Source organism: Equus quagga, chromosome 1 (genome assembly GCF_021613505.1).
Source record: "Equus quagga isolate Etosha38 chromosome 1, UCLA_HA_Equagga_1.0, whole genome shotgun sequence".
Taxonomy (NCBI): Eukaryota; Metazoa; Chordata; class Mammalia; order Perissodactyla; family Equidae; genus Equus; species Equus quagga.
In genome coordinates, this window is record NC_060267.1 from 45,071,869 (window position 1) to 45,098,637 (window position 26,769).

At 42.5% G+C, this 26,769-nt stretch overlaps 1 protein-coding gene across 2 annotated transcripts in view; it reads left to right on the top strand.

The window, feature by feature from the left end:
• Nucleotides 1-5,278: 5,278 nt before the first annotated feature.
• Nucleotides 5,279-26,769, top strand: part of GPR19 (G protein-coupled receptor 19) — a 29,721-nt gene continuing 8,230 nt past the window's right edge. Inside the window, exons 1-2 of one of the 2 annotated variants that reach the window (XM_046684318.1) lie at nucleotides 5,279-5,493; nucleotides 14,886-15,042. The gene's annotated coding sequence lies outside the window, so the exon portion shown is untranslated. Of the gene's footprint in view, nucleotides 5,494-5,974; nucleotides 6,020-14,885; nucleotides 15,043-26,769 lie in introns of those variants that run through there. The other variant, XM_046684329.1, reaches the window with a different exon arrangement.

A 26,769-nucleotide genomic window follows, 5' to 3' on the forward strand; every position in this document is an offset into this window, starting at 1 on the left:
TGAGAACAGAATCAAATCATCATCCTTGAATGCCTGGATCACCGGGATGTAGAATGGTGTAGCTAAATGGACAGGGTTAACAATTACGAAGTTCATCATGACCATTACTTAACATGAATGCTGGCTTCTCAGGATTTTAAATGTGGTTATGATGTTTTAGACTTAAAAGTTAGACATGCCTTACTGATTTCTTGTTTTGAGCGATTATTAAAATGGAGAAGTAAAGAAAACGTAAGCAATGTAAAATGGAGGAGGAGAGGAAAAAGGCACCGAGGAAAGGGAGAAGGAGAGAGATCCAGAAAAGTAGAGTCTTTTAAAACATGTCATCATTATATGGATCTAGATTTATCATGGGTCTATATTTACTGTGGATTTAGTCATAATCACTTAAAATAATTTTTTAAAAATATACCAGTACATACTCTAACATGTTTAGTTTGATTTTCTAATACTATTCTATACACAGAGTTCTGTTGTACTTTTTTTTAAGTACTAGAGATGTGAGTCGAATACCAACTCATACTTTAAGTTCTAGAAATATTCTATTATTTAAATCATTTTAGGATAGATACAGCACAATAAAATTTGACAAATACTTAAGTGTGCCTAACTTGTATGAACCATAAGCCAGTCACTGGAGGAATTTTGAAAAGTGAATAAAATACAATCACTGTCTTCAATGGAGGGAGCTTTCTTCTATATATAAAAATCAAACAAAGAGATGATAATATTAACATGAGGCTAAATATGTGTGCTTTAAAAAGATGGTACAAGCAAATGATTGTTCTAGAGGGGAGATCAGGGCCGAGTGGTTAAGTTTCCGCACTCCGCTCCGAGGGCCCAGCGTTTCGCCAGTTAGGATGCTGGGCACGGACATGACACCGCTCATCAGGCCATGCTGAGGCAGTGTCCCACATGCCACAACTAGAAGGACCCACAACTAAAAATACACAACTATGTACCAGGGAGCTTTGGGGAGAAAAAGGAAAAATAAAATCTTTAAAAAAAAAGAAAGAAAAGGGTCTTAAGAACTCAATGGATTTTAACTTGGAAAGGTGGGTAATTGAGTTAATCAAATGGGACAATTTACTAAATGTTAACTTGGTAACTAGAAGAGTCATCTTATTCCTCTGTAATGTTCACTTACACTGTCTAAGATAGCCCAAAATCATATACCAATGCTTTAAAAATATAGGATTGGAATTCTCTCTCCCTTTTGCCTATTGGCAGTCCTGTTTCCCACAATAAAAGCTTTACACGACAGATGTAGTCATTATTAACTCATATGCAATTGGTAAATGGGAAAATAATGTCAATATAATTTAATATAATTCATTGCTTCATTCATTATTTCTCCTAGCACACTTACATTTTGAAGTGATCAGGGCCAAGCCTTCTCCCAATTAAACAGAAAACCTTAACAATATAAAGACTAAGAAAAAAGCAGACAATTCTTCAGGAATGCCTTCCTTCAGAGAAAATAAAGGCTTGTTTGGTAGCTTCAAGAACCTGTAAGCTTTTCGCAACATTAAGTTATGCGGTGAAGCTGCACAGTGTAAATGAAGGTATGAAACCATTTTCTCGTGTGGGGGAGGGGAACTGATTGACCAAGAAGGCTAAATCCTGGATCATATTTTTAATTTTTATGAAACTGCTTTTAATTGGAAGCAAATACCCTCAAGGACCTATATGTGCAAGGAGGCGGCACAGGGTTAAAAGATCTAAAGCAACACTGTCCAACAGAAATATGAGACACATGTGCAATTTTAAGTTTCCTAGTAGCCACATTCTTAAAAGTAAAGTAAAAAGAGGGGCCGGTCCCATGGCTGAGTGGTTGGGTTTGCGCGCTCCGCTTCAGCGGCCCAGGGTTTCGCCTATTCGGATCCTGGGCGCGGACATGGCACGACTGCTCATCAGGCCGTGTTGAGGCGGCATTCCACATGCCACAACTAGAAGGACCCACAACTAAATATACAACTATGTACTGGGGCGATTTGGGGAGAAAAAGCAAAAAAAAAAAAAAAGTAAAAAGAAACAGGTGAAATACCTCAACATAGAATCAATATAAAAACTACTACTGAGATACGTCACATTCTTTTTTTCATACTAAGTCTTTGAAATCTGGTGGTGGATATTTTAGATTTACAGGACATCTCAATTTGAATTCGCACATTACAATGTTCCAGAGCCACATATGGCTAGTGGCTACCATATTGGACAGCATAACTCTAAAGGACGACTGTCATGCTGAGTACAAATATCAGTGGAGATTTCTTTGTGGTAGTATTTTTTTTAGCATAGTAACTTTTATGGTCCTCAAGTAACAAAGTTGCATAGGTTTTGAGTGGTCTGCTCCTAAGCCTGTATCTCCCATAAATCCTGTTATTTTTAGTACACTATGTTAAAGAACATGCTTGTTTTCCCTCTACATACTTTATTAGCCTTCCTCTCAGCTAGAGGGCTGAGGACGGCAGGACAGAAAGACATCTTTCCTTACTAGAGATGTAAATACAAGGAAGAAACCACTCAAGCACATAGGAAGGCGGAGCAGACTTCCCTAGCAGACAGAAGAGGGTTTCATCAGAGAAAGATGTCCTCAATGGGCATTGCTTTATATTCACAACCAAAGTTCACCCTTTTTTCCCTCATTTTCCCCCCACCCCATTGCAAATGATTTCCTTCCACCTGACCGGAACATTCTTTCTTTAGGGATGACAAGAGTACTGGAATTACTCCCAACACTTAAAAGAGCGCCCAGCTAGAAGCAGCACAAAATTTCCTTGAAGTTCCTTATTTATCATTAAGGATGCACAAACACTGCAATTTAGCTATAATATATGTGTTTAATACTTTTTAAAAATGTTTAAAGTTATCTATTGTGAAAAAAAGTTCTGTCCCTCTGTAAGATTATATTGTGTTGATTCAAACAATTTTGGGTAATTGGCAATGCCTACTGGATTCATTGTTCAACAATTTCTTATTCATCTTGGGGTCATAATAATTCAAGAACCCAGATTCATATAAATACATGGATACAAACGGCAGCAGTTTTTTCAATGACATCATTGCTTTATGATCTCAGGGAAATTACAGGAGAGTGTGCCCAGAACGATGCTAAAAAAATGGTATGGATAACTTTTTTAGCTACAGATTGTGGAGATTTTGGTAAGTATATTTCCTGAGCGATAGGGCTGACTGAATGGGTAACAAATCCACTAGTGAGTTTCTTTTATTCCTCAAAGGAACTTTTTTGCAGTGAGCAACAATGAAGTTTTATTTGACCACTTACCAGTCTTACACTAACATTTTCATCACATGTAAATGAAGCAGGGGTCTCAAAGGATTCATAGTTCTTTATCAACTCTTCATCTAATTCCCACACTTTATTTTCATCAGAGCCATATCATCGTGTGCAATAAAAGTATTCAGTTTGTTTTACAGTTGCTGATTGTCTTGACAAAGTAAGCCGTCTTTATGAGTCAGCCTTACATCATTAAGGTAAACAAGGACTCAATTCACCTTATCTGCATTTCTTTTCCTTCATGAAGAAAATGTCAATTCAACCCTGGCTTAGAAAACTGGTTATCATCTTACCTCGACCAAAGGAGTGTACCTCTAGATGAAGGAGCTGGATTTTAAAGTCACTCTGGCTTTGGTACAAATTTGCCTTAAAAGGTAAGTATCCAAAGCGCTAGATTTACTAAATTGTACTATCATATGGAACATAATAAGAAAAATTCAGAGGCTAGTTTTTTTAAGGTGAAGACTCTGTGAACCATGCTGGAAGGGTCCAGAACCTTCAAAATTTGGCCCCATCAGCACACATGTCCATTTATTTTCTCTACTTAATTTCATGCTACCTAAAAATCTCACCTTACTTTGTAGAAACTGTCTTGTTATAAATTAATGTCTTCAAGTTCATCATTTAAAAACTAACAAGAGTCCAGTAAAACTGCCAAATTACTAACTTGTCTGTTTTTATCCAACTCTAAGACAAAGATCCTGGTGTAGCTGAATCTACCTTATTTAAGGTTGCTTTTAAGCACATTAAAATGTATCTTTAGAAATTCTTCCGTAAAGATACTTTAAAAAAAAAAAAAATCACCTTGCCGTTTTTTTTTAGACCGATCCAGTCATATCCAGTCATATGAAACAACACAAAGTTTCAACAGATCTTGTTTTTCAAGCAGCCTTCTAAGCCATCTGAAACTGACTTTGAAGGGAACTTAAAACCATCTTTTTTAATTTGCTTGTTGGCTTGTGCTTTTTCTGGCTATTGATTCTAGAATCATCTCTCTTTTTAGTTTCAAATTTGCATGGGTACCCTTTTAACTTTGCTTCAAAAGTCAGTCTTAACGATGCCGGTATTGCTCGAGGTTTGCTCGAGCAAGATGGCCTCAAGGCTGGGCTATTTGCGTCTTTTCCATCACAGAATCCATATTTTAAACAGATCCCTAAATACTACCTACATTTTGGGGTTTACTGATGCTGCTTACCACGTCTCAGCTATGGTTAGAGGGTGCTATCATCATCGTTACGTTCATTATAAAGATCTTCCACGACAGGTCTGACAAGGCCACGATTTCTGAGTGTTCAGTTTGCATTACCGATCGTATCTTCACTGGTTTCAGATCTGCACTTAAACTGTCCTGTTCTTCACTTCCAGTGCGTGCTCCTGCCTGAAAACCCGCTTTTCGTGATAAATTGCACATCCAGACAGCGAGCGGCCGCCCCGGGAGTAAACAAGCCCCCGCGCAGGCGCAACGGCGGCGGCCGGGGAAGCTGGCTGGTTGGTTGGTAGCCAATGGGATTTCTCGTAGAGTGAAAAGTGGAAAAACAACACAGTGTGTCCTAAGGTGATAAACTGGTTGACTTTTTCTATTTTTACGTATTTCTGGCTTTTCTTTCTGAAGGACTTGTGCGCACTTCGGGGCCTCGCCGAGGTCCTTCGGGGAATTCCTCGGCCCCAGGAAGGGCGGCCCCCGCATCGGCTGGTTATGCCGGCCCCGTTTGCTCTCGCCGGGGAGTCTGGATTTTTTTTATTTGACTACATCACGCATCCATCGGGGCTGCGGGGCAGGGAGGGGAAGAAAAAAAAAAAAGGTCTCACAACGCCACAAAACACACTTCTACCCTCCGGGCTTCCGCAGACACCGCGAGATCTGCCTCCGAAAGCGGAACCCCCGAGTGTACTTGTGCGCATGCGTGTGACTAATCATTTTTCGCGCGAAAAAATTTTGAAACTTTCTGCCCCGTGATAGTCAACCAAATTTGGCCCTCGAGAAAGGTCCGGTGATTCGCGCGGATCCGATGGAGTCAATCACACGACACTAGTGTCCGAGATTTTGCAGTTGCACCTCCACATGCCTGTAGGTCGTCCCTTCTTTCCGTCATTATGTATTGGCCATGAACTCAGAGAGGAGGACGTCTCAGCGATTCAAGCAGTACAGGAGTGGGCGTGGGAGAGCCGATCGAGGTTTTAAAATGAGGGTGGTGAGTTTCATGTGTCTGGAAAGATAACTCTGAGAGCGACTTAAAGGAATAAATCTGAGGGGCCAAGTAATTTTCTTTCGTTTCTGTTCTTTTTTTTTTAAATGGAGACCAAGAGAGGATGTGAGTGTGAACTAACGTAATGCAGTGGGAAGAAGATGGGAAAATGTGAGAGGTAAATGAAGGCAGTAACTATAGCACGCCAGAGACGTGAGACCGGAAGAACTGTTGGCAGGAGAAAGTCTTCCTTAGAATAGTGTGAACCCATGCATGTTTGTAAACAGAAAGGCAGAAATGCCACTCACTTAGTCTATGATGTGTAAGGTGAAAATTGGGAAGTCCCCAAGTGAGTGGAACAAGGAGAGTTCTAAAGCCATAGTCCTGAGCGAGGGCTGAGGTTGGGGTTGGGGGAACAGTTAAAGTAACAGGAGTCAGGAAATTTGGGAACTGTCCTGAGAGAACTAATCTGACCTCTTTCTCTCTCAGGACACTTGCATGAGCATTGGATTTGTCCTGCAACATCTTAAAGGTACCACCCAACACCTGAAGTGTTCTCTCTCAATGAGTCTCCTGGTCCCAACCACCTCCCACCCACCCTGTGCCTCAGCCAGAAAGAAATGTGGATTTCATGGAGTGAGATGATGGAGTTTACTTCGAAGTCACTTAGGTGTACCCTTGGCGCATTACAATAGTACATACTTCTAGACTCTAGCCTCCCAGTTCCCTGGGTATTAAAGTCCCTCTGGATACTGGCAGCAATCTTATGCAGCTTAGCCAGTATATTTTGATTCTTTGTGTACCATCTGGAGTACAAGGCAGAGGAATGCTGGTACGATACATGATTTTACTAGACCAGAAAGGAATGGCTCGTAGGTAAGCAATGTAGCTTCATTTGTAAGAAAAAGTAAGTATAGAAAGCTATAGGAGTCAAGCCAGCAGTGGTGGGGAAGAATCTAGGTTTGAATAGATAGAATGGAAATACTTCAGTAAAGACCCAGACATGGTAGTCTCCTATCAAGAAGTTTTTCCTGGAGTGTGTCACTTCGTTTTTGCAGCCTAAACTACAGTGTAGCCTTGTAGCTGGGCTACATGTGTGGAGTTCATGGGAAAATGTTGCAGGAAAAATCTGTGGATGCAATAGAATGGAATTTCTGGGTTGAAGTCTGGGCGTCTTGTTTTATTTATTTGTTTGTTTGTTTATTTACTTATTTTAAAGACTCCGTTTTAACTTTTTTTTCCTCCCCAAAGCCCCCTGGTACACAGCTGTGTGTGTGTGTGTTTTTTTTTTAGTTGTGGGTCCTTCCAGTCGTGGCACGCAAGATGCCACCCCAGCATGGCCGGATGAGCGGTTCTATGTCCGTGCCCAGGATTCCAACTGGGGAAACCCTGGGCTGCCGAAGAGGAGCTCCGGAACTCAACCACTCGGCCGTGGGTCAGCCCCCTGGGTGTCTTGTTTTAGAGCATGGGATCATCCAGCTGTAAGAGGCATGACATCTCAGTATGATGTCACAGAAATCAGACCTGGGGCTTGACTCTTGGGTCTGTCAGTCACTCTGTGTGACCTCTCTGAACCTGAGTTTCCCTGTTTGCAAAATAAGGATTGTAAAGATGAAACGAGGTACTGTTGAAAAGACTGCATGAGTTACCAGCATCGAACTTGATATCTAGTATATAATCAACAAATGAGAGTTTCTTCCCGGAGCCTCCCACCACATTTATGCATGCCGTCTACCCATCAACTGTGGATGCTGTTTGTAGCATAGGTCCATCTGTTTCAGAGAGCTTTAAGACAGTTTCTCGGCCGGCCGGTGGCCGAATGGTTAAGCTCGCGCGCTCCTCTTCCGTGGCCCAGGGTTTCCCTGGTTCGGATCCTGGGCCAGGACATGGCACTGCTCATCAGGCCACACTGACACGGTGTCCCGCGTGCCACAACCAGAACGACCCACAGCTAAAAATATACAACTCTTCACTGGGGGGATTTGGGGAGAAAGAGCAGGAAAAAAAGATAAAATTGGCAACGGTTGTTAGCGCAGGTGCCAATCTTTAAAAAAAAAAAGTTTCTGTACCTTGTCTGCACATTGGAATCACCTGGAAAGCTTTAAAAACTAATGCCCAGGCTTCACCCCAGACCAATTAAATCAGAATCTCTGGGAGTGGAGCCCAGACATCAATATTTTTTAAAGCTCTTCATTTTATTACTAGGGTTGAGAACCACTGCTTTAAGAGTTCCCTCTAGAAGAAGGAGAAAAGAAATCAGACCTGTGGCTTAAGACCTGATCTGGATAGCTATATATTTGAAAATTTTCTAAAGGAATAAAGGCTAGAGCTTGGGAAGGGCATGGTGACTTATATTCAGGAGAGAGGCCTCTGTGATAAGAATGTGGTAAGCATCTTGACTTGGGAAAGGTCAGTGATGAGGTCGTTAATATAGGTCCCAGGAATGTACAGCATTTGCTGTAGGAAAGGAGAAATTTGAGCCTCCTAAGCTGGTCCCTTGATCTAGCATGGGCAACATAGATGATGATGTCTTTGTTGCTATACCATATGGTGAATCTTGGGGTGGGGCAAACTTTTACAACCTGCTCTGCTCCATTGGTTGGGGAGGGGCATCAAGGAATCATTGAAGTGTATGCACCTGGATGCTCTTCTGCAAAGGGAGGATGCATGTGGGATGGCACGTGCAGCAGGCCGTTGACAATGAAGCCTTTTCTCATAGCCTACCAGGGCTGATTACACAAGTGGCTTGGTTGGTACTAACAGATGAGAAAGGTGAGGTTCAAGCCTGTTTTTGTAGCCTTTCAGTGAATAGGGAATCACTTGAAATACGAGGGATGGCATGTCTGGGTCAGTAATTTAAGCTTCTAAGAGACAAGGTACTTTCTAGTAGGAGAACTCTGGTTTCTAGAGATAAAAGTAATTTGGAAGTTGAAACCACCATACTACTTTAGACATTGGATGCCAAGACCCAAATGTAGCAGTAATGAATGGCCAGAAGTATCTTCTGCCACAGAGGGCAAGCTGTCTTTAATTGGGTCCTTTTTCTTGAGAAGCACATTAGTTTGTCTAGTCCCTAGCCAGAGCGTTGGTGGAATGGCTAAACGTTGTTGGCTGGGGAAAGAGACAAGGGATTCAGAGACTCTGCAGGGGTCAATAGCCAGAGCTTACGAAGTGGGTGAATAGCAGATTGTACAGAAGAGAGCAGTGGAATGGGGTCAAGGAGAGGAGACTCCGGGTGAGGAGGGAAGCTGGTTGAAAGTTAGAAAAACCCCGAGTGGTGACACTTTAAATTATTATAAAAGTATGTTAAAATGGGAGTGCTGCCTGAGATCCTGTTACGAGACACTAGAGACAGCCCACTCTGTAGGACTTTTGCAAAGTGTGGGAGGGTGAGAACTGATTAGACTGCTCTTACACTGTCACCCATGTGAGGGCATAAAAAAGTCCAGCTGAGGACTGGGAGAGGGGTTTTGGCATGCTGTTAGACAAACAAGTCAGGGAGAGAGAGAAGTGTCCACATCCTTCTCTAAATGAAGGCTTCCCAGTCTACAGCAGGCACAAACTGGGAGAAGGGAGAAGAGCCTTGCCTTTCAGACAGGTGGCAAATTTTGACTATCATACAGGACTGGATATTTTAATTACTAATTTCTCTTAACTAAGAGCAACCAGAAAACGGAATGGGACTGCTCAAGTTTTCACTCAGAGTTGGGAGAGGAACCACCCCCCACAGAGTGTTTTCACGGGGACAGTGGAAAATAAAAATTAAGTTGCCTTAAGTAAGTCCTGAAAGTCCTGCTTGTTCAATGTGCTGGAACACTGTTTTGTTGAGCACTTACTTTGTTTTTTGGATCCTAGAGATATAAAGATGAATTGGATGACTTTCCTCCCTGCAAGAGTCTATGAACACAATAAAATATGATATATAGAGAAATATATATTAATGATAATATTAGAAGTAGTAAGTGTGAAAATTAAAGTGCTATAGTGAAAAAGAAAATGTGAGTAATTGATTTGGAGGGGTTGGGCGTAAGAAGGACATAGAACTGGAGAGAAGATGAAACCCAGCAGGGTTTGGGAGAGGAATGGGTATTCCCAAGGAGGCAGAGGAAGCTGCGTCAAGTGTAAGCAGTGGAGGCATGAATCAGCATGTTGGGTATGTGGGAGAACCGCAAGCAGTGTGAAGGGCGTGCATATGCAGGTGAGCGATTTAAAGGGAGGCGGAATGGAGGCCAGAGGTATTGTGGAGGTTAGAGCAGAGCTGTTGGCAGTCTCACCAGTGGAGAGTTAAGGGAATTTTTTAAAAACACATGCACACACACTAAGGTGCCAGTCATTCCCTCCATCAATCATTTCTTTCCTCTCCTCACCTTTCCCTTTTATAAAATTTGCCAGTTTGTTAGAGAGCGCTGAGAGGGCAGTACGGGAGCGCTTCTCCATCCCACTGCCCCCAGTGGGTTGCATCTGGCTGTGTGTCTGACTCAAGTTGAGTCAGACAGACTCTGCCTTCTAAGAATTTAAGTCAGAGCATTGAGAGACTGGGTCATATTTTTTTCCCCAGCTTTATTGAAGTATGATTGACAAATAAAAATCGTATATATTTAAGGTGTACAGTGTGATGTTTTGATATATGTAAACATTGTGAAATGATTACTGCAATCAAGCTAATTAACATATCCATATCACATAGTTACCATTTTTTGCGTGTGTGGTGAGAACACTTTAAATCTCTCTTGGCAAATTCAAGTATACAACACATTATTATTAACTATAGTAGTCTTGCTGTATATTAGAGTTCCAGAACTTATTCATCTTATAACTGAAAGTTTGTACCCTTTGACCAGTATCTCCCCATTTCCCCCAACCCTCAGCCTCTGGTAACCACCCTTCTACTTGCTGTTGCTGTGAATTTGACTTTTTTAGATTCCACATAGAAGTGAGATCATGCAGTATGTGTCTTTCTGTATCTGGCTTGTTTCACTTAGTATAATGTCCTCTAGGTTCATCCATGTTGTCACAAATAGCAGGATTTCCTTCTTTTTTGAGGCTGAATAATATTCCATTGTGTGTGGGTGTATATATCACATTTTCTTTATCCATTGCTCTGTCAACTAAGATTGTTTCCATATCTTGGCTACTGTGAATGATCCTGCAGTGAACATGGGAATGCGGATATCTCTTCGAGATAGTGATTTTATTCCCTTTAGACATATACACAGAAGTTTGCTGGATCATATGGTAGTTCTATTTTTAATTGAGACTAGGTCATTTAGATAAGAGTGTTGAACTTGTAAGGTCAAAGCCAAGGCCATTATTTGGGGGCAACCATTTGGGAGCCAGTAATGCAAAGTACAGCAGAACAAGCTGATCTGTAAGAGAAGCAGGTGAATGCAGCTAATGAAGAGAGAGAGAGAATCATAGACAATAGACCATGGAGCCTCAGAGAGAAAGAGATGGAGTCAGTGGCTGTCATGGCTCTGACGGCTTTCTGGTCCCTTATTTCAGTTCCATCTTAGGTCCAGCTGCCACTTCCTGTTCTTGAGTTCCCTGCAGTGCTTCTGAGTCTGATCTATCCACCTCCACCCTAGTGGCTTGCTTTCTTTTTTTCCTTAGAACACACTGTAGTTGTGTGGCACACTGTAACTGTGCCTAATTGTGTTCTCGCCTTCTTCATTGTTCTTGGCCTAATAAACCACATGCTTTCCACATTGGGAACACACACATATCTAGCCAAGGACACTTATTTAACTCACACAGCTCAGATGTAAAGGCAGAAATAAAGGAATTTCAAGAATGGCTTTCAAAACAATAGCCTGGATTTCAAGCCTATTGACTTGTTGCTTGAATTGACTTGAATTTCAGAAGCTGAATATTAATTCCTTCTTTCTTTCCATTCCTTTTGTAACTTCTAAATGGTGCCACACTCCCTATCCCCAAGGCAAACTGATTCCCCAGGCAGAGGAGGAAAAAAATCACATAAATCATTTTCAAAATATTACCCTAGCTACACAAGTATTGTGTGGGAATTTATGGGTTTGGGTGGAAGACAATTGTCTCTTTATTTTCTTCCAAATGGTCAGAAATAGTTTGGCGATTACAAATTTAATATTATTATTATTATTTTTTAAAATTTTATTTTTCCTTTTTCTCCCCAAAGCCCCCTGGTACATAGTTGTGTATTTTTAGTTGTAGGTCCTTCCAGTTGTGGCACGTGGGATGCCTCCTCAGCATGGCTTGATGAGCGGTGCCATGTCTGCACCCAGGATCCGAACTGGCAAAACCCTGGGCCACCAAAGTGGAGCATGCAAACTTAACCACTCGGACAGGAGCTGGCCCCAAATTTAGTATTTTTTAACACAATTAGTATAGTACATGTTTTATATCCATCCTTAATAATATTCTGGATTATGATTTCTTGTAAAATTATTTTTTGTTTCTTTTTTTTGGTGAAGAAGATTGTCCCTGACCTAACATCTGTTGTCAGTCTTCCTCCTTTTGCTTGAGGAAGATTGTCCCTGTGCTAACATCTCTGCTAGTCTTCCTCTATTTATATGTGGGACACTGCCACAGCATGGCCTGATGAGCAGTGTGTAGGTCCACATCTGGGATCTGAACCTGCAGATCCTGGGCCACCAAAGCGGAGTGCATGAACTTAACCACTATGCCACCAGGCAGGCCCTGTAAAATTATTTTTATCATTGTATCATTAAGCTATGATGTACACATGCAATCATCCCAAAAGGAATGAATAATTTGGTCTCTCTTTTTTTTTTGGTCTTAAATAATTTAAAGCAATCTTTTTGATTTCTCCTGTCAAAGACCCATAGTACTGAATCATGTCACATTAAATTGACAAGTAAGGGGCCGGCTCCATGGCCAAGTGGTTAAGTTCGTGCGCTCCGCTGTGGTGGCCCAGCGTTTGGATCCTGGGCGCGGACATGGCACCGCTCATCAGGCCACGTTGAGGTGGCATCCCACATCCCACAACTAGAAGGACCTGCAGCTAAGATATACAACTATGTACGGGGGGCTTTGAGGAGATAAAGCAGGAAAAAAAAAAAAAAAAAGATTGGCAACAGTTGTTAGCTCAGGTGCCAATCTTAAAAAAATAAATTGGCAAGTCATTTTAGTCTAGTCCATTATTCATGATGTGGAGAAGAGTATAGTGTAATGTGCCTGCTCTGGAGTCAGAGTCAATAGTTCCAAATCCTACCTCCCACACTAACTAGCTATGCGGTTTGGGCACATTCCTTATCCTCTCTAAGCGCCACTTCCCTCGTTTGTACAACAGGGATGTTAATAATGGTACCCATCTCATGGTTTGATGGGAGCATTCAGTGGCATCATGTACCAAATACCTGGCACATGTTAAATGTTAGCTGTTTTGTTGTTGTTGTTATTGACTAAGAGAAGAGAGATGATAGCTAAGTCATCAGCCTGCTAGCTCTAAGAAATTCTTCAAATACATATCCAGCTTTCCTCATAAATGAATTTTCTGGAAGTGGCAAGCATTAGAATTAACAAAGTTGAATATCTCTGTGAGTCTTACAGAAAAACTAGAATTAACCTGACTCTCCTCCTAAGAGAAGAGAAGTAAATATGTCTTAAGCTGTGGACGTTGAACCAGGAAGGAGCTTCAATTTCTGAAATTATACTACAGCTCTGCTATGCTCCTCTTTTCTTACAGAGTTTGTATTCCTGTACATTGAAAGTCAGCATTTCTCCCCCGAAAAATAAATATCACAATTGCCTTGGTTAGGATTCTGAGTTAGAAACTATCAGTTATATGCCAGCCTAAGAGACAAATGTAAGCTCACTTAAATTCCTGATTCAGGGTAGTCCAAATGCTATCCAAGGGATTGAGCTTATTAATCAAATTTATTTTTATTTAAAATAATTTAGCAACTCATTCAAAAATATTTATCTTTTCTGCCGTAAAACTGTAAAGCATTTGCAAATTGTTTCTAGTGTCAACAATCAGGTGCGGTTCTAAAGTATCTCTCAGTTAAGGCTGTTAGGCCTTCGAGGAATGGCTCATAAAAGTGAGAAGCCCCAACCTGAAGAGAAATACATTTCATATTCTTCCCACTGTGTGATGGCACTCCACGGTCATTCTGTGAAGTTGGCATTTTCATTCAGTTGCACCTATTAGATTTTTAAGGAGAGAAGCAGTGGAGGATGAAGGGAGTTACCATCGCAGTGTCCATACTGATTCCTAGAATCCTTTGAAGATTTAGGATCAGGACAATTCAGTAAGGAAAGGGCCCATTAGGTAAATTTCGCCCTGAAAATGCTAATTGAAAGTCCTCCTCGGCAATTCAGTCCTTTTCCCTCTTCCTTTCTTTAGTCAGCAGGGTCCCATGGTGACTGGTTCTGAAAGAAATCATCCCCTTCAGCAGCTACCTAGCACCATGGCAACCGGGACGTCAGCAAAGCAGGAGAGATCCCATACAAAACAGCTCCTACCAGGCTCCCTGCCAGTCTCTCTCATTCAGCCCTGACTGAGGCCTAGGGATGGGGCTAAAGACATCTAGACACACACACTCAAGAAATCCTGTATGTTTCTTTGGGTTTGCCTATGAGCATAGATATATGGACATACAGTAAACTACATTATGAGAATTTGCCCTTCTCCCAAAACGTGGAGCATATTTAAAGAGTGGGGATGGGTGGTGGAATAGGGACAAGGAGGTAGGCACAGGATGATCTTTGGGTTTAATGATATGTAAAACGTATATTTGTATTTAAAGGTAACAGTAAATTGAGGGTTGGGGAAGTTGGAGCCCTAAGTATATGGCCTGGTTTATATTTAGACACAGGACTTCGGGGAAATATTTTAAAAATATTTTTATTTACCTGAAAGTGAAATAGACAAATGGCTTTAATGAGCGCTGAGGGGCTGTAATGCTGTCCGTGGTGCTGAACATTCGATTGTCTCAGATGTGCCAAGGGGGCTCCAGAGGGAAGTTAGGAACACCTTGCCGTGTTAGGATACTGAAAATAAGAAAAAAAGAGAGGGACTGGGGAGAAAGCATCATTTCCCTTCCTACTGGGCAATTCTGAATGCTCAGGATAAAACGTTCAGATGAAAAATAAAACAAAAAAAAAGCGGAGAAGGATGGAAGTTTGGGTGGTTGAATCTTTTCCTTTTCGTATGGAGATTTTTGGTCTGAGCCAATCAGGTTGGAGATTTCTGCTGCTTTGCTCCTGAAAGGAAAAGTGGGGGAAGGGAGAGAGAGAAGATGGCCACATTCTCCCTTTGAGCCACATGACCCATTTCCCATGTGACACATTCCAGAGCCTTGGAAAGGAGAAGGGAGGGGCACCAAGAGAGTGGGGCTGGGGGCGGAAAGATGGTTTAACAGTCAACCCTGCACAGCGTCATCTTGTCTTTCTACCAGGAAGCAGGCTATGAGCCAAGGGGAAGGCAGAGGACAGATATGAATGTGCTCCCGAGCTTCTCTGGTGGTTTATGGCATTCTCCAAACTCCTATGCAAGGGCTATTCCTGACCAAGAAGACCTAAGGAGACCATCTCTGAAATCAGGTCCGGATGAAGGTAGGTACTAAAGATCCCGCGGTATCGTGGCTGAAATTTGGCTCAGAGGAGATAATATCTTCTTTTTTCCAGGCAATTTGGAGATCTTGTCCTGTCTTAGATGAAGGTTAGGGGCTTTAGATTTGTTGCAGGTCCAGAAAAAATGCCTAGGTTGTTCTGTAAAATGAATAATTCACCAGCATAAGTGCCTGTTGACGAAAAATTAGACGGAAATTATATATAGTGGTAATTAATGATAATTGATGAAAAGGATTGTTTTTTCTTTATTCTGGAAAAAGAAAAAGATAATATTACTGAAACCAACTAGGTTTTATTATCACTGCAATAAAATTTTGTTTCATCCTTTTTCAGCTGCTTATTCTGTGCCCATGTTCCCAGACGTTATTGACAGTGGTTTAGGGAGCCTGAGCGGGCACACATGCTGTTTCTTTGTGCTGTGTGCTTGTCTTCCTTCTGCTATTCCTAATACTTGGGGTGCTTGTGATTGTTTCCAGCTCTGGTTTAGGACAGTAGACTGCCACCAAATTCCAAATATTATAGAATAACTCCTAAGAAGACCCCCAGGAAGTTCTCAAAAGGATATTCCAAAGTTACAGGCTAAAATAGTCTGCCGTGCACTCAAATCTTGGTATCTTTGACCCTTTCTACCCAGCACAAAGATGGGAGCTACTAAACTTAAGTTTTCTTTGGTCTTTATCTAACAAATAGTTATAAAGCTCTTGCTATGTGCAAGGCATCATTCTAAATCCAAACAATCAGTCAGTTAATCTTTCAAATAACCCTTGGAAGGAGGTATTATTACCACCCACATCGTAGAGATGAAGAAACTAAAGCACAGAGAAGTGAGGAAACTTTCCCAAGATCACACAGCTAGCAAAGAGTAGAAAGAGGATTTGGAGCCAAGAAGCTTGACTCCAGAGCCCATAGTCTTAACCACTGAGCTACACTGCTTCCCTGTTGGTGTTATTTCAAATGATGTCAACAGTTGATTTGGCTACAAATTTTGTTCAGCTGATGCTACTGGAAGATTGAATCAGCTTGCCTGGCTAAAACAGATCCCCAGTGAAATCTTTATTTAATCTTGAATTATCCCAATAATCCCAATTATTGAATTATCCCAGTAATTACCCCAATAATCCCAATGGCCACATTCTGTACCCCCAGATAACCCAGTAAGTAATTACTTGTTCTTCTCCTCTCTTTGTGCTGTGTAGATATCTGGTAGTAAAACACCGTGTTACTATGGTGACCAGATGATGTCTAAAGGAAAAAAAATCCAGAATTACATCATGGTTGATTTTTTTTTTTAATCAAACCTGGAAACATTCTCTCATCCTCAAAACCTGGTGACAAGACCAGCCTAAGCATATTGTCTTTCAAAGCACTTACCTGGTTTTCAAAGTAAAATAAATAGATTAAAAACTTCTAAAATTATGAACACAAACCATAACGCAAAGCAACCAGATTTATTCTTTTAAAATAATATTATCATACTTTAAAATAAGGAAATAGACCTCTTTGCAAATTATTTTAGGTTTTTAAAGGGAAAAAGAGGAAGTTTGCTTTTTTTAGCTTCTGGAAATTTCTGAGATATAAGGATTTCCTCCCTTTGGTCTGTGTAGTTTCCCTTCTGGCCCTTGACAATAAAAGATGACTGATCTCATTCTTATATGCTGTGGGAAAATTAAGAGAAGTTACTAGGTCTAAAGTACAAAGAGGAAGAAAAAGGATAGGGCTCTAAAACTTGTGAAATTCTTCATTAATGAGGTGTTTCCCTTCAGGGTTTCATTGAAAAATAATTTGAGGAGTAATTGTGTTCCCTACAATGTTAAACTTTAGTCCTTTAGAATAAGCCTTTGATCCCTGAGTAACACTTTTACTCTCTTATAGTCATCTGAAGTGAGCTTCTTGAGAGAAGGAACTATACCCTTCCATCTTTGGAATTCCACATCTTACTTAGCACCAGGCCTGCTTTGTGGTAAACTCTCAGTATACATTTGCAAATGCAAAATGGGAAGACTCAAGACTCTGACAGCATTCTGACGGAGCCAGTTTGGGGGCCCGTGCCTGTTTTGCTGTGTGTGTTCAGAGGAAGGATAGTGAGGAGGTAAATATGTAGGCAGAGAGAACTTGGCAACAGTTAAAACTGTGCCTGAAATTTATATATGCTAGTTAGATGACCCTGGAGCAGCAGCGAGCTGGAGTTCAAGAAGTATCCATAAAGTCTTTCCTGGGCATTACCAATCCCCCTGATGTTTTATTTATATGCAGAATGAAGTTCTCCTGATGTTTTTATTTATATCTAGATGGAGGCACCCCTAACAGTCTCATTTTCCTCTGACTGGCACAGCTCCCAAAACTGCAACAGCTCACCTTGGGTGGAGAGTGAATGTCTTGAAAAGGTCAAGTCCCGCCCCACGCAGGCCTCTCCTACTCAGTCGTGGCTCCCAGTGCCCAGAACACTGCACCAAGAGCTCACAGGGCTACAGAACTCCTCCCTAGGAACGCTGGGATCTTCAGTGTCAGCATGAGTCGGAGCCAGACTGCCTTTCCCAAACCATGGCAGTTAGGACCTGAGGGAAAAAGATTGTCTCATGGAATCTTGAAAGCCTGCTTAGGATTTGAATTCAAGTTAACAGGCCGGCTAGGCTTGAAATAGTCACCTTTCCTGATAATATACACAAATGTAACCTATTCTATTATTTTTTCCATCTCATTAAAGTATTGAGGAGAGGAACAGTAGGGTTTATGGATAAGGTGTGGGTCCTTGAATCCTCTCCACTCATCCTCCCTACCTCCAGTGTTAACTGCTGAGTGAGCTGTGCCAAAGAAACAGCCCTGCTGGAAGCAGAACAGCGGGCAGGTGCTGTGTGCCCTCCACACTCGTGCAGGACTTCTCGGACAGGCAGGGCTAGTGCACACAGAGGCTTAGACCTGGAAGCCTCACTGGGCTGCCTACTCCTCCCTCTCAAATCTGAAACGGGCCAACCTACTCCATCAGCTGAGCAGGAGAAGATAGAACAGAAAGAGAAAGTGGAGAGGCCTCCCCTTGCAGAGAGGCCTTGCCACATACGCTTTCAACCTGGAGGCTGGGTATGAGAGAGGACAGAAGAAGAGCGACAAAGAGCACGGCGGGAGGATGGGACAGAGTGATGCCTGGGTCCTGCCTTTCAGACACAGTAACTTGCCCGCTGCTAGTAAACCCTGCCAGATGAGCCAGGCCCTGCCAGTCCAGTGATGAAACCCTTTCCTACAGTGTATACGTAGGGAGGGGGAAGGAATAGAGAGAGGGATGAGAATGTGGTACAGCTTCTCCTCCATGAGCCAAGGCAAAAAATGGGATGAAATGGGAGGTGGGCTCTCCAAGAGGAGAGGAGTTAGCATCATGAATATGTTTCCCTGTTTGTAGAGTCACTTCCCTTGGCTAACTTTTTTTTTTTTTTTGAGGAAGATTAGCCCTGAGCTAACATCTGCTGCCCATCCTCCTCTTTTTGCTGAGGAAGACTGGCCCTGAGCTAACATCTGTGCCCATCTTCCTCTACTTTACATATGGGACACCTGCCACAGTGTGGCTTGACAAGCGGTGTGTAGGTGCGCACCCGGGATCCAAACCGGCGAACCCCAAGCCACCAAAGCAGAATGTGCGAACTTAACCACTGCACCACCAGGCTGGCCCCTTGGTTAAACTTTTAAAGCAGCCATATCCTGGAGCCCTTCATCCAGCAGACTTCCCTAGGCACTGGATATCTGTCATGTTTAATCATGAAAGAAACTCTATACTACGCATTATTAGCTTCAATCTCTGATCAGAAAAGTGAAGCTCAGAGAGATTAACTAACCTGCCCAAAGTCACACACAGCAAGTAGAGGCAGGATCTGAAACCAGGTCTTTCTAATTCTGTGCTCTTTCCACTCTATCACAAGTGAAGTTCTTTCCTCTACATTCTTTGAAATATATATATATATTTTGGATATTAGATGAATACAAATACAGGTCTAGAAAATTTGGAAAAGAGAAATATAAAAGTATAATGAAAATAAAAATCAGTCACGATCTTGTCACCTAGAAACAACCCCTGTTAACGTTCTGATGTGTTTCTTGTCAGTCTTTTCAAGGCATATAATGAAAATGATGGCGAACATTTGTGAAGCCCTCGCTCTGTTGTAGACATTGTTCTCAGCTCCTTTCTTGTGTCATTTATTTTATTCTCACAACAAATCAATAAGGCAGATGCTGCTATTATCCTAATTTTGCTGGTAAAGACACTCAATAAGCACAAAGACGTAGAGTAACTTGCCAGAGTCTACACAGGTAATAAATGATTTGAAACCCAGGCAGGTTGGCATTAGAGCAGGGTTCTCAGCCTCAGCATGGCTGGGAGTTTGGACCAGATACTTCTCTGTTGCGGGGGGCTGTCCTCTTTGTTGTCGAATGTTTTAGCAGCATCCCTGGCCTCTACCTACCAGATGTCAGTAACACCCTCCTCCCCCAGTTTGACAGCGAAGAATGTCTCCAGACATTGCCAATGTCCCCTGGGAGGCAAAATTACCTTTGAACCACTGCTCTAGGAGCCCATGCTCTCAAGCACTACGCTGTACAGCCTCTTCCTATTTAAAATGTACATCGGGTTATTTTCTTCTGCATTTAAAGAAGGAAATACACCTTCAAATTTGAGTGCAGGCTCTGAAAGCTTTCTGGAATGTAAATGACTTTATAAATCGTAGGTAGGAGATTAGCTACTTCTAGAAAAATGCTCAGTAGTAGACTTTTATAATAGGTAGGGGAGAATAACCGCATTTCTCTCTCTTGTGACATTTTTACTGGTCCTCTGAGTCAGGCCCCCTTAGCCTTCAAGCATTCGGGTCTCAGGTGTGCACTTCTGACAGAGCAGGGCAGTGCTTATCAACCAAAGTGTCAAAATGTGTCCCAAACAGTTGCAAATAATTGCTTGCTAGTAAATAAAGTACCAAAGTTTGCCAGTGACTTATTTTTAAAAATAAGTTAGAATAAATTTAAGGATATCTATATCATTATTTTCTTTTCAACATGACTTCCTAGGTTGAAGATTAAGTGTTGGAGTTACAGGTCAAGCTCCTAGAGTGGCACATAATTCTGGGTATTCATGTGGGTTTGTCATATGTATGAGCACATTCGTCATGTCTGTCTCTGAAGAAGCAAGGTTGAAAATTGCTAGGTGATTTGGGTCAACCATTGCGGATATGCAGAGAGGATTAAAATAAGAAGCACTGAGAATTGATAGCAATAGTGTTTTAGCTTATAAAATGTCCCAAAATATATGGCACTAAAATATATGTTAGCCATATGAAACATATGCAAATATATATGTTCAACCATATTTTCAGTGACATCTGTTTACCTATAATTGCATAATTTGTCCATGAAAAATACACATGAATGGGGACCAGCCCCATGGTGCAGTGGTTAAGTCCAGCGCACTCCGCCTCAGCAGCCTGGGTTGGCAGGTTCGGATCCTGGGTGCGGACTTACACCACCTGTCAAGCCATGTTGTGGTGGTGACCTACGTACAGCGTGGAGGAGGAATTGGCGTAGATGTTAGCTCAGGGCTGATCTTTCTCAAGCAAAAAAAGAGGAAGATTGGCAACAGATGTTAGCTCAGAGCAAATCTTTCTCACCAAAAAAACCGCATTAATGCAAATTCAAATCTAACTTTTGCTCTATGAACTTGAAGGTGGCTTTCTGGGAAAACCCTCAGTGAGGACAGTGGTGCAGATCAAAATTTACCCAAAGTGTTGATGTGAATTTGATGCGAGACGTAATGTAAATGCTTCTGAAAAACAGAGTTCTTAGTAACTCCCTGTTCAGTGCTTATACGCAGTGCTTGACGAATCCTTCACCTTCTGTTCAAATAGCTGTAAGTCACGTCTACTGTACAGTGCTTTGCTTTGAGTATAATGAGTCTGGTCTCTGCCTCCCCACCTCTTTCCTATTTAAATTGTACTACTAGAGATGGTGATGCTGAAATCAGAGCATGGAAATGAAACTGAACATTTACCTCCAAAACAACTCTTGGCCTCCACTCTGACTCAATGAGCACACAGCAGGTACTCAAAAAATGTTTGCTGTAGGGAATTAAATTGAGTCTGGTGAGGTACAAATTGCTCGGCCAAATTGTTTTCTTCAGAATTTGGAAGACCCCATCCTGGGAAGAGAGGTGTGGAAAATTGGTAGAGGACAGTTGGGCTGTAGGAAGTGTTTCTCCCCTCCGAGAGGTTTGATAGTAGGCAGAATGGAAAGCAAACGCAGGTGGCAGGTCTTCTTTGACCAGACCACTTCTTGCAAGGGATCTTCAGTAAGAGATTGTTGGCACATCCGGGATTGTTATTGAGGGCTTGGCTGGCTCCTAGGTAGAATTCCTCTCTGATTTGGAGACCCACTCTGCTGCCCTTGGATGTCAAAGGCTCGCAGTGCTGGGCCCAGCAGCCCTAAGTACACTCTCAGGATGCACGCTCTGCGAGGTGAAAGTGGTGCCTGTAAGTTAAATGCATCTGTGCCTCTCGTCCCAGGTGATAAGCTCTACCTGTCAGTTTTAGTTCGTAGAGCTAAAATGACCTTAGAAATCATCTAGACCAACTCATTCATATTGCAGACGTGGAAATGGAGACTCAAGGAGGTTGATTTACTTGAAGTCCTTACACTGCTATTACAATGAAACTTGGGTCTCGTGACTCGCTGTTTAATGTCTATAATCAGAATTAGAACCCAGGTTTCTTAGCCCCCAGTCCAAGGTTTAAGGCGAAGTAGAAAGCACTACACTCTAAGCTTTTTGGGTGTCTAGTATCCTAGAGGCTGGTGGGGTGGTGGAAAGTGATAGAACGACTGGTATACATTTTAGTCTTTGCACTCAATTCTATAAGAAATGCTATACGGAATTAGTTTCTATTGCTGTTGTAACAAGGTGACACAAATTCAGTGCCTTAAGATAACAGCCATTGGTTATGTCACAGCGTTTCAGGCCGGAAGTCTGGGTGGGCCTGGCTGGCTTCTCCGCTCAGAGTCTCGCGAGGCTGGAATTGAGATGTTGGCGGAACTGTGTTCCTTTTTAGCAGCCGCAGGGACGGTTCCCCTTCAAATCCAGTGCCTTGTGGTTGGAGGACTAAGGTCACATTTCCTTGATGGCTGTCAGCTGGGGGCCACCCGTAACCCCTAGAAGCATCTCCCTGGTTCTTGCATGTGGACCCCTGTGCCTTAGAGCCAGCAACAGTGTGTCAGTTCCTTCTCATGCTTGGGACCTCTCTCTGACTTCTGCTGCTGCATCTCTCTGCTACCAGCCAGAGAAAGTTCTCTGCTTTAAGGACTCATTAGACTGGGCCCACCTGGATAATCCAGAAAAATCATCCCAGTTGAAGGTCCACAGCCTTAATTATATGTGCAGAGTCTCTTCTGCTGTATAACGTAATATACTCACAGGTTCCAGATATTAGGACGTGAATATCCTTGGAGGGCTGTTCTGCCTACTACACACCTTATTTCCTTTAAGTAACGGCAAGGCTCCATCCTACCAGGCTAACGGGAAAGTCAGTGACAGACATTACTGGGGCTCTCTTCGTCTTCCTAGGTCCTGGGGTTCTAACTTACAATAAAATGTCTAGCGTGGTCCTTCTAGCCTTGGATGCCTCTGATTATAGCAGGGATGTAACTGTGGTCTGAGCTGGTGTGAGTCCTTGACCTGCTGCTTCAGGACCACCCCTGGGGTGGTGGACTCTTTTCCCAGCGAGGGCACTCTGCCTTGGATCCGCCTCCCCAGCTGCGCTCCTCCACTCCTGCCTGTCCCTTACCTGGAGCACAGTGAGGAAGTGAGGCAAGGGTCCCAGGCCTACAATTTTTTTTTAAAAAAAAGAAACAAAAATAGCTTTTTTGAGGTATTATTTACATACCGTAAAATTCACTCATTTTAAATATACAATTCAGTGATTTTTGTTAAGTTTACGGAGTTGTACAACCGTCACCATAATCTAATTTCAGAACATTTTCACCCTCTTAAAAAGATCTCCTGTGCCCATCCAGACCTCCCTTTTGCATGGCTCCAGGGGGCACAGCCATGTTCCTGGTTCAGAGGTTCTCATTTCTCCCTCCTCCGCTCTACAGAAGTCCTCTCAGAAACCTTAGCTTCCAGGAAGCAAGAGCCAAGGAAACGAGTTTGTCTCAGGCTCAATGCTACAACTCTCGTCTAAGACAAGGCAGCACTTAGGGTCGGGGTTCATTCTCAGAGGGGGATAGGGAAGAACCTCCCAGCAGGGAGCACGGCCCTCATCACTATCTCGGTGACCTGCCTTGCCTCTGTGGGATGTGGTGGAGTCCTCCACTCGCACCCCGTGGGCATCCACTGGCTGCATGGAGCAGTGCCCTGCAGGGGCGTGAGTCCCCCGCTTCCTTCCTCCTCTAAGCAGAAGTAAAGGTATTCTTTCCTCCCAGCTTAAATGACCCAAGGGGAATATGGTGCAGAGTAGGATGGGAGAATAAGGCAACCAATCCATGGCACAAGAGTGGAAGAGGCGCTTTGTCCCTCTAGGCCCCACCTACCCCTTTTTGTCTCTTCCTTGCCCCCCTGTGCTAGGTCCTTTTGACTGCAATGATTTCTGAGTCACCTCAAGGAGAACAGCCTATCACAAGAACAGTCCTAAGACTCCACCTCAAGGAACCTGAAACATTGTTCACAACCTGGAAGGTACCTGGGGATCCAAGGCAGCTTTGTGACCAGATTCCCTGGCCTGTCGTCTGTCTGGAGTAGGAGCCTAGAGAGTCTATCGTAGATGACCCCATTCTTCTCAGTCTCTGCTCCTCCTGCCTCCATTGCTTCCCTGAGCATCGGCCCTCCTACCGTGCTCTCTTAGAACAGCCTGCTCGTTTCTTTCATAGAACTTACTGTCTTTGAGCTTACTTATTACTTTCCTCGCCACCCCACCACAGCTAATTAGACGATGGTCTTCTTGAAGGTGGGGACACAGTTTTGTTTGCCATTGTATATCAGTTCTTAGCACAGTACATACTGGTACATAGTATGATCTTAATATACGTTTATGGAATAATGAACAAATTAATGAAAACGAGCAAAGAACCTGAATAGACATTTCTCCAAACATATATTCAACTGCCAACTGGATATCTCTTCTTGGATATCTAATAAGAATTTAACTCATGCAGAATAGAATTATTGATTTCCAGCTCCCCAAACTTTTTCTCCTTCCATCCCAGACCCGCAAACCTGGGAGTCATTCCCATCCTCTGACCCCATCACACATCAGCAAATCTGTTGGCTCCATCTCCAAAATATTCTCAATGTCCATCTAGTTTCTCCACCTACACTGCTACCACCTAGGTCTTGGCCACCATCATCACGTACCTAGATGACTCTGATCACCTCTTAACGGGCCTCCCCACCCGCCTTCTACTGTTAGTCACCTACACGGCAACTAAAGTTGTATTTTTAAAACATAAATCAGGTCATACTCATTTCATTCCTTTGCTTAAAACCTGCAGTGGATTTCATTGCAATAAGAAAAGCATCCGAGGCCAGCCCAGTGGCACAGTGGTTAAGTTCTCACATTCTGCTTCGGCAGCCCAGGCAAGGGAGGAGTTGGGAAAGGCCATTGTGTAACCAGCCAACCATCTGCCATTCCATTTCCCATCAATTCTTGGTCCCTCATTCTGCTTTATTTTTCTCCATAGCACTAACCGTTTCTTTATTATTTACATGTTTCTTTGTTTGGCTGTTTATTATTTGTTTCTCCCACTAGAGGGAAGTTCCATAAAAGCAGGGACCTTGTCTGTCTAGTTAACTTGTGTATCCCCAGCAATTAGCACAATCCTGGCTCATACTAAGTGATAAAAAATATTGGGTAAATGTATGATTGAAGACTATTTTGCATATATCATCTTAAGAAAATAGTCACTTTTTGGTTTGTTCTGGTTTTTGGGGTTTTTTTTGAGGAAGATTAGCCCTGAGCTAACATCAGTCACCAAACCTCTTCTTTTTGCTGAAGAAGACTGGCCCTGAGCTAACATCTTCCTCTATTTTATATGTGGGACACTGCCACAGCATGGCTTGATAAGCAATGTATAGGTCCGTGCCCAGGATCCGAACTGGTCAAACCCCAGGCCGCAAAAGCAGAGTGCACAAACTTAACCACTACGCCACTGGGCCAGCCCCCCAAAATAGTCATTTCTTGGGGTGAGGTTTCTTGGTGTTTATTTCTCTTTTTCTTTCCCATTTTATCTGACTTTGCAGGTCTTGTGTGAACAGCAGAGAGACAGGGAAGTTCAGCATTATTAATCCTGGCTCTGCATCCCTTCTGCATAGAACTCTACTCAGGGCAGTTGGGGTGAGAAATAATGGGGAGTGTCCTTTGTACAGACCCCGAGAGGTGCCAATATTGTGGCAGCTGACATTTTCTCCTACAACATGGTGTGCAAAGAATTTTGGGAGGACTACAGCTTGCAGTCAACATCAGCCTTCCTGTGGGGTAAAGCTCAGGCTCCTTTCTGTTCTGTTCCTTTGAGTAGGGTTTTTCCACTGCTAGCCATCCCTGCACAAAACTATCAAGTAGGGGGAGGTTGTCTTCCTCACCTTCGCCCTTTCACCCTTCACCCAGCCCTTCCCATAATGGCACCCCATCTTCATCCTCTCAGATACTCAGATTTGTTTTTGGCATCTCTTCTGTTTTCATTTTCACTAAGATCATCCATCTCAGAGATGGAGGGGATCTCACATCACTACTCTACTGATAATATGTAAAAATGTTTACTCTTTAAGAAGCATTTACATTTTAACAAGGACCTTGACTTTAAAAGAATGATACTCTAACGGTGAGAGAAGTTGGGGGGATAGAAGACTTCCTGGTTTCCAGAAATCACGCCAAGGATGCTGACTCTGTTTATGTCTGATATTTTAGAATTCATGTGAAGGGCAAAGAAAGGCAAAGGTGATAGAAGAGTAATAGTTCCTTAAATCTAGATATGTGGAATTCCTCACCTAGAAGTATTCCTTGGTATCTATGGGCTATTTTGTGAAGTTAGAAGAGGCTATTTTGAAGATGCCTCTCTGTTCAAAACATCATCCTCCCCTTAAAAAAATAACCAATATCCAAACAAAAAGAAGGTATGACCCATCTGGTCTCAGGAAACTGCTTGATCCCAGTTGGGAAACAGATAGAAGGGCACAGAGCTGGAAATATTCTGGAGGAATATTTATATATATGATATAATAGGAGGAAAGGGGAAGGGACATTAGAGAAAATTCCAGACTTGGAAGCCCGTGATACTAGGAGTCTCAGATGGTGCAGAAGAAACTGTTTTCACTGAAAGTGTGAGGTTCTTTTGCAATTATTCAAAATTATCTAATGGAAATAATTTAAGCAGAATGGATTCTGTATCCCTTTGAGAAGGACATGTTCAATCCAGTTATATTACCTGTTTTGGTTTAGGGTATAGAAAAAAGTGTTATTTAGCTGATATGTCACTAAAAAAATCATCCCTAACTTGGAGAAAGGTTGTGTTTATTTATTTGGACCTCAGTGATTTTCGCCTTAAGAACAATGATGTGAATGATGATTTGGTACCCAGGCCCCTTCACAAAAGCCATTCACCCTTAGCAAAGCTAAATTAAGTGACTAATGTTAGTATTATCGCTAGAGTATGTGATGTGTGATGTGGTTACGAAAATTTGCTTGTCATGTGGCTTATGAGACT